Genomic DNA, 8,555 nt, shown 5'->3' with positions numbered 1-8,555 from the left:
TGGCCATGGTGATATACACACTGTACTTGCCTAGGGATTTGAAGTCCCTAGCTACCTCCTGATTTGTGTTTCATTTCCTCTAAGACATGGCATGCCATGTAAGAGGAATAGTAAAAACAGTAATAACAATGAGGATGATGATGATGATGACCATTTACATTTATATGTGGGCTAGGTCTTTTTCCTTAAAAAGTATTGAAATTGTCCTGAAAATTTAATTGACTTAGGGAACTAAAGTCTCTAGCCTTCCTCTCTGATGCTTAACCAGTGGTCAACACAAGAAATATAGGAACTATGCTTAGCTGAATCATTATAATATCCCTGCTGAATATTCTTGTTGAATATTCTTTCTCTAAAATGTTAAAGAAAGCTGCTTTCTGTAAGATCTTCTATGAGTGTTTCATTTCCATTTAATATCATACCTAAACTATGAAGGGACGGGCCTAAGTCAGGTCTTTCTTACCATAAATGCTTTTCCTCTAGAGTTCTATGAAGTAGTTAGTACAATCCATTATACTATACATTATAGATGAGGAAGCTTTGGACCAATGACAACAGCCAAAATTGAATCTGGATCTTCTGACTACAAATTCAGGTCCAGTATTCTTTTCTCTATACCAAATTATTTCCTATTAAACACTAACATTCATGTAGGTAGCAACTGTTTTGTGCATGCTGGGTAGCATAGAAATAGGCGCTCGGCAGTGGTAGTCGCGAGCTGGGAGGCGGCAGCGGCCCGTGGGTGAGAGGGAGCCATGAAGCACTGTGAGGTGGAGATTCTGGATGCCAAGACACGGGAGAAGCTCTGTTTCCTGAATAAGGTGGAACCCAATGCCACCATTGCTGAGATCAAGAACCTCTTCACAAAATCACATCCCCCGTGGTATGCTGCCCGGCAGTCCCTGCGGCTGGATCCTAAGAGCAAGTCCTTGAAGGATGAGGACATTCTGCAGAACTTGCCTGTGGGGACCACAGCCACGCTTTACTTTCGGGATCTGGGAGCCCAAATCAGCTGGGTGACGGTATTCCTGACAGAGTATGCTGGCCCTCTCCTCACTTACCTACGATTTTACTTCCGGGTACCCTTCATCTACGGTCACAAGTGTGACTTCACATCTAGCCGGCACACTGTGGTTCATCTTGCCGGTATTTGTCACTCATTCCGCTACATCAAGCGTTTACTGGAGACGCTGTTTGTTCACCGTTTCTCTCATGGGACGATGCCCCTGAGTAACATCTTCAAGAACTGTACCTACTACTGGGGCTTTGCTGCCTGGATGGCCTATTATATCAACCATCCTCTTTACACTCCCCCAACATATGGTAGTCAGCAGGTGAAACTGGCACTTGGCGTTTTTGTGCTCTGCCAGCTAGGTAACTTCTCCATTCACATCGCTCTGAGGAATCTGCTCCCAGCAGGTTCCAAGTCTCGGAAGATACCTTATCGGACCAAGAATCCCTTCATGTGGCTGTTCCTGCTGGTGTCATGTCCCAATTACACATATGAAGTGGGGTCCTGGATTGGGTTTGCCATCATGACCCAGTGCCTCCCAGTGGCTCTCTTCTCCCTCGTGGGCTTCATCCAAATGACTATCTGGGCCAAAGGGAAGCATCGCAGCTACCTAAAGGAGTTCCGGGATTTACCCCCCCCCCCCCCTACACTCTCCCATTATCCCTTTCCTTCTCTAAACTGCCCTCTTGAAGTGGCCTCTCCCCTTTGGGATTATCATTGGGCAGCTTCTCAGCCCCTGATTTTGTGCCCTGGGATAGGGCCCTGGACTTCTACCCTCCCCTCCCCTTCTTCCCCCAATACTGACCTGGGGTCAGTTCAGCTGTTGTCTGGGCAGAGGGCTTGGCCCTCTCTTTTCCTGACTCAAACATAACATGGGCTCTGCAGGAGGGATACCAGTCTTAGAAGGTCTTGTTTTCTGGCTACAGTAATAAAACATTCTAATTCTGAAAAAAAAAAAAGAATATATAGAACTTTGATTTAATGTAAGGTAAGCTAATAAAATACACTCTTTATAACTTAATAAAACACCCTTTATATAACTGGATAACTGAATGCCTTGAGAGTCAATGAGACATGAAAACCTGGGTTAAAGTCATACATGTATTGGCTATGGGACCCTGAGAGATGTCCTTCAAATGACTGAGAGAATCATTTAACCTCTCAGTACTCCAGGTACCTGTCTAAGACAGTAAATTGTAGAGCATTCTTCTATTTCGTTTAATTCCTCATTAACCATCTCTTCCTTTTTGTGATTATACTTGAGGCTGAGGGAGTTCAGGGACCAATTCCTTTTCTATAGCAAGAAATGGGAGAGCATTTAAAAACTATAAAGGTGTCTTACATACAACACCAACATAAAAAGATGTTCCATTTATGTACTTCTCCAGTATGCATGAGCTATTCCAGGAAAAAAATGCAACAAAACAAGGAAGGTCTAATAGGAAATCATATTGCCACCTTGATGCTTTTAATATAGCAATTTGCCTGTTTTAGCTATTATACATGCTAATTGTGTCTAAATCTAGCATTTTAAAAATATATGTTGTGCTAAATAATATACATAATGTATATAAGATATAATCAATGATCTTCTAGAATTTGCATAGAAAAAAGGACACTGAATGAAATCTGTCTATCCTACAGGAAGCCCACAAAAAAAAAATCACAAGCAAGCAGGACACTTTGGAAAATTACATGTTGGGGCGGCTAGGTGGTGCAGTGAATAGAACACCAGCCCTGGAGGCAGGAGGACCTGAGTTCAAATGAGGCCTCAGACACTTAACACAAAACTAACTGTGTGACCTTGGGCAAGTCACTTAACCCCAACTGCCCTACCTTCCCCCTTCCAAAAAAAAAAAAGAAAATTACATGTTGAACTTATTACATATTTTAAGAGAAAAATGAACTATTTAGGGCAGTGATCAGCAGTTTTGTGTAAAACCCCCTTTTTTCTTTCTGCTTAGATATAGAAATAGTGTTTTGTTTGATGGGCAGCCAGGTGGTTCAGTGGATAGAGTGCCAGGACATCAGGAAGATTTCTCTTCCTGAGTTCAAATCTGACCTCAGATACTTACTAGCTATGTGACTTTGGACAAGTCACCTAACCCTGTTTGCCTCAGTTTTCTCATCTGTAAAATGAACTGGAGAAGGAAATGGCAAACCATTCCAATATCATTTCCAAGAGAACCCCAAATGGAGGTTCACAAAGAGTCAAACATGACTGAACAACAACAACAATTGTATTTGACATTTGTTGAGTTCAGAATTAAAAAATTAATTCAAAATGAAAATTCAAATGAAATTCATCCATTCTACATGGCCATTACGCAACTTCTTAGTATGGGCAAAAAGCAGGAGAGTTGGACTTGGAGTCAAAGAAGGTCTGGGTTCAAGTCCTACTCTGACACATATTGACTGTATGATGCTAGACGAATCACTTGACAGTACTCTAGGCAACTCTAAGACTATAAGTTGCAGAGAAGGCACCAATCTGCACTGGCAGAGGGATTTTCCTAGCTTGAGAGTTCCCCTGTGATTTCATGAAATCCCAGGTCCCTAGCCAGGCCCTAGCCCTAGCCCTAGTGATGTCTTCTGTTTCTTACCTAAACTTCTCCCATAATACTACAATCCAGCATTGCTTTCGCCCTGCGTCCAAAGATAAGTGTGTTTCAATTGTTTAAAAAAAAAAAACCAAACTACTCAAAGATAATTTTAATAAGGAAAGAAACAAGCATTTATGCTATGTGCCTACTATGTACCAGGTACTGTGCAAAATATTTTTGAAGGTCTCATTTTATCCCCACTGGGAGGTAGGTACTATTACTGCCAACCCCATTTTACAGTTAAGAAAATTGAGGTAGAGAGAAATGTGGTGATTTGCCCAAGGTCACATAGTTGATAAGCGTCTGAGGTTAGATTTGAATTCACGTCTATGCTGACTTCAGACCCAGTGTTCTATCTACTGCACCACCTAGTTGCCTATATAATAGCTAGCATTTATAGAGTTCTTTAAGGTTTTCAAAGCACTTTACATATGTTATCTCATCTAATTCTCACAACAACCCTGAGAGGTAGATGCTATTATTATCCTGACTTTACAGATGAGGAAAATGAGTTAGACAGAAATTAAGTGACTTGTCCAGGGTGGCTCATCTAATGAAATGTCTGATACTGGATTCAAACTCAGTTTCATGTCTGACACTCTACCTATTGTGCCATCTAGCTTTTAAAATATATACCAGGAATCTTGTCAAGTGGATTATTGTGATTTATGTCCCCGAAACAAATAATAAATTCATATTCAATCTATTTAGAATGAAGACCTCATTCTTATTTAATGCGATGGATACCTGACTTTCTAATTCATTTATAAATCAATAGATGGATTGATTCATTGTGCCATAAGAAGGTACAATTTCCTTTCATATAAAGGAGAATTAATATATCAGTGCTGTTCAGTGGAGAGTGTTGGCCTTGGATTCAAGAGATACTGAATCCAGGACTAAGTTCAAATCCTGGCCATGACAATGACTAATTCTCTGATCATGAACAAGGCAATTAACCTCTCTGCTCCTCAGTTTCCTTTTCTGAAAAATAAAGGAGTGTACCAGATAACCTCTAAGATAATTTCCAGCTCTAATATTCTATGACTTTCAGGTTGGGTAAGAGGAAAAAGCTACAAGAAAGAAAAATCATTTCCATTTCCAGATGCCAAATCTTGGCCAGAAGAAATGCACTCCTTTGTGAAATAATAGCAAAAAGGATATGAAATCTCCAGGAAGGGAAATTAACATTCTCTTAAATTACTTCCTACCAGAATCTCCAGATTATTTGATTCTCTGGTACTTCTAATACTTGAGTGACCGGAATACAGTACTACTGGGAAATAGAAGTCCAGGGTTGTTCTAATTAGTCATATGACCAATTCTAGTTTTCCTGGACCATGCCACAATATCAAGCAGCCATGTGAAACCTTTCAATTTCAAAGGCAGTGAATGCCCTAGAGATTGTTTCCTTTTTCTATCTTTCAAATAATTTGAAAGAAAGAAAATGGTAACTACTTGTTAATAAAATAATAGCAAGGAACTTTACTTCTGTGAACTATCTAGTTCCACTGGCTTTAAATATTAGTTATTATAAAACAAGACCTTTTTAATAAATAAATCACTTTGAATAATTTAAAAATAACAGAAACAATGAGAATAAATTCCATAGAAACTGCTTTGGACTCTCAAATTAATAATTTATTTCCCATTCTTTCTTCTATCCACCACACAGATTTGAAGTTGCCATAATTATATGTGTCTATCAGTGTGTATGCATTGAATCATGCAGTCTTAGAGTCAGAAGGGCCTAATAATAGTAATGCAGTAGATCGAAAGGATCACTAGATTTGGAGTCCAGAGATCTACTTTGAGTTTTGGATCTTTCACTCATTTGCTATATGACTCTGGGAAATGTCATTTAACCACAGGACCCTCAATTATAAAATTAAGATAATGATATTTGTGTTAACTACTTCACAGAACTATTTTGCAGATCAGATCAAATAATACATTTAAAGTACGTTGCCAACCATCAAATGCTTTATATAAATTCAATATTATTATGATTTCTATGTCCAACTCCCTTATTTTATAGCTGAGGAAACTGAGGACCATATAGGTCAAGTTAGCCTTCCAAAGTCACACAGCTAATTAGTGTAAAGGCTAGAACAAAAGTCACATCTTATGAGGGAGGTGGGAAATTGGGAAAGAATTTTTACAACCTATGTCTCTGATAAAGGACTCATTTCTAAAATATACAGAGAATTGAGTCAAATTTATAAGAATACAAGTCATTTCCCAATTGATAAATGGTCAAAGGATATGAACAAGCAGTTTTCAGAGAAAGAAATTAAAGATATCTATAAGGACATGAAGAAATGCTCTAAATCACTATTGATTAAAGAAATGCAAATCAAAACAACTCTGAGGTACCACATCCCACCAGTCAGATTGGCTAAGATGACAAAACAGGAAAATGACAAATGCTGGAGAGGATGTGGGCAAATTGGAACACTAATGCATTGCTGGTAGAGTTGTGAACTGATCCAGCCTTTCTGGATCCAGAGCAATCTGGAATTATGCCCAAAGGACTATAAACAATTTCATACCCTTTGACCCAGCAATGCCACTCCTATGGTTATATCCCAAAGAAATCATAGAAGTGGGAGATAGACCCATATGTACAAAAATATTTATAGCAGCTCTTTTTGTGGTAGCAAAGAACTGGAAATTAAGGGGGTACCCATTAATTGGGGAATGGCTGAACAAGTTGTGGTATATGCATGCTATGGAATACTATTGTGCTATAAGAAACGAGGAGCAGATGGACTTCATATTTACCTGGAGAGGCTTATACGAACTGATGCTGAGTGAGAAGAGTAGAACCAGGAGAAATTTGTACACAATTACAGACACAACGTATGTGTGATGACCAACTTTGGTAGACTGGACTCTTCTCAGCAATGCAGTGATATAAGTCAATCCCAAAAGACTCATAATAGAGAGAAATGTCTACATCTGGAGAAAGAACTAGAAAGAACTGAGTTTATATCCAGATTGAAGCAAACTACCTGATCTTTTTCCTCTTCTTGTTTGGTTTTCTGTCCTCTTTACTATTTTTCATTCCATCTGATACAATCTGTCTTTATAACCTGACTAATGTCTAATGTGCAAGTATTTACAGATCCTATACTTGACTGTATGCCGCCATGGTGGGGAGGGGAGGGAGGGGGACAAAATGTGAAACTCAAGGAATTGTGGAATTGAATTTTGTAAACTAAAAGTAAACAAACAAATTAATAGAAATTATCTAAAGACAAAAAAAAAAGAAAAAGAAAAAAAGTCAGATCTTATGAGAGGAGCTATGGGACTTAAAGAAAGGCAAATGTTGTCCCAAGTTTCAAAATAGAAGTGGAAAAGTAAAATCTGCCAGAGAGCTTGACTTCAATTCCCAGGGAAGAAAAACTTGAACACATTATTGAGATATTGAGAAAAGGAAGGGGAATCACAAAGAGGCAACATAGCTTCATTAACAAAAGGTCGTGCCAAGCTGCCCTCATTTCTTTTTTGACAGGATTACTAAACTGATAGATTAAGGAAATGTTGTAGAAGGAAGGAAATGTTTGCTTAGATTTTTAAGTAATTATTTGGCAGTCTCTCATGCCAAATGTTATTCTTGTGGGCAGCATAGAGAGATGTGGAATACATCATATTACAGTTAAGTAGATCCAGAAATGGTTGACTCACTAGACCCAAAGAATGTCATAATTAACTTCCTATCACCTTAGAAGGAGGACACTTGGGGAGCACCTCAGGAACTGGTACTGTGTTCTTTACCAATTTTATCAATAACTTGGATAAAGATATAGATGACTTCCTTATCAAATTTTCAGATGACACAAAGCTATGGGGGAGGGATGTATAATTAACATGACTTATGACAGATGTAAAAATCTATACAGTCTATACAATTTGAGCAGATGAAGCAAGATGGCAACAGGAAGATAACAAGATGAAATTTATAGAGCTACATGTAGAGTCCTATGCTTGGGTAACAAAAATCATCTTTACAATTATATGACTGAAAGAAGATTTGGGACCTGCAAAACAGGGATAGAAAATGTAAATTACTACCTCTGAAACATGATGAAGGCATCCAGTGGGGTCCCCGGGGACTTGACAATAGCCATAAGGACAGGTAACCTTAACAGAGCTAGCCTCTTCAAGTCATTGCCTCAAAATCCTAAGAACTTTTTTAAAAAGGTAAAAAGTGTTTCTCCTGACCCAGAGAGTTCCCACCCTAGAAAAAGAAGCCTCGCTCTGGGCTCATATTGATCAGGTTACCTAAAGAGCATGCTTTTCTTAAACTCTCTGAATTATTTCCCCACCCCCCAAAACTCCAAGGAAATTCTCTGAATTAAAACTCATTTATGTCCCATGTCTAGGGTCTCCCCTAAGAGGGATTAAAGGTTACATTTTGAAAAAGTCTTCAATGTATAAAGTCTCTACCAATGTTTAAAATACAAAAGACTCATAAGCAGACATCCATGAATACTTGCTCTGATTAACCCAGATCTATGGAAAGCTCTCTCCTTTCACTTCTGCCCCATAGTATCTCTTTCTTCCTTTGAGATACTCAGATACTTTTTTTTTTAAAGCAATTGGGGTTAAGTAACTTGCTCAAGGTTACATGGCCAGTTATTATTTCTGGGTGTGGTGCTGAGTATCTGAGCCCGGATTTGATCCAGGTCATCCCGACACTGGAGCCGGTACTCTTACTTGCTGAGCCACCTGGCCGCCCCTAAGCAATTGGGGTTAAGTAACTTGCTCAAGGTTACACGGCCAGGTGTTTCTGGGTGGGTGCTAAGTGTCTGAGCCCGGGATTTGATCTCCAGGTCTTCTCAACACTGGAGCCGGTGCTCTTACTCGCTGTGCTACCTGGCTGCCCCAATACTCAGATACTTTTACTTTTAGGCATTAGCCTTTTAAATGAATCA

At 39.1% G+C, this 8,555-nt stretch overlaps 1 pseudogene; it reads left to right on the top strand.

Annotated features, from left to right (window-relative positions):
- Nucleotides 1-682: 682 nt before the first annotated feature.
- Nucleotides 683-1,834, top strand: LOC138171846 (very-long-chain enoyl-CoA reductase pseudogene; annotated as a pseudogene).
- The last annotated feature ends 6,721 nt before the right edge of the window (nucleotides 1,835-8,555 follow it).

Source organism: Petaurus breviceps, unplaced genomic scaffold, assembly GCF_028583685.1.
Source record: "Petaurus breviceps papuanus isolate PSGF00001 unplaced genomic scaffold, PetGlider_PUasm1.0 47, whole genome shotgun sequence".
Lineage (NCBI taxonomy): Eukaryota > Metazoa > Chordata > Mammalia > Diprotodontia > Petauridae > Petaurus > Petaurus breviceps.
The sequence above is the reverse complement of the archived record's forward strand: the minus strand, read 5'-3'. Positions and strand labels throughout refer to the sequence as shown.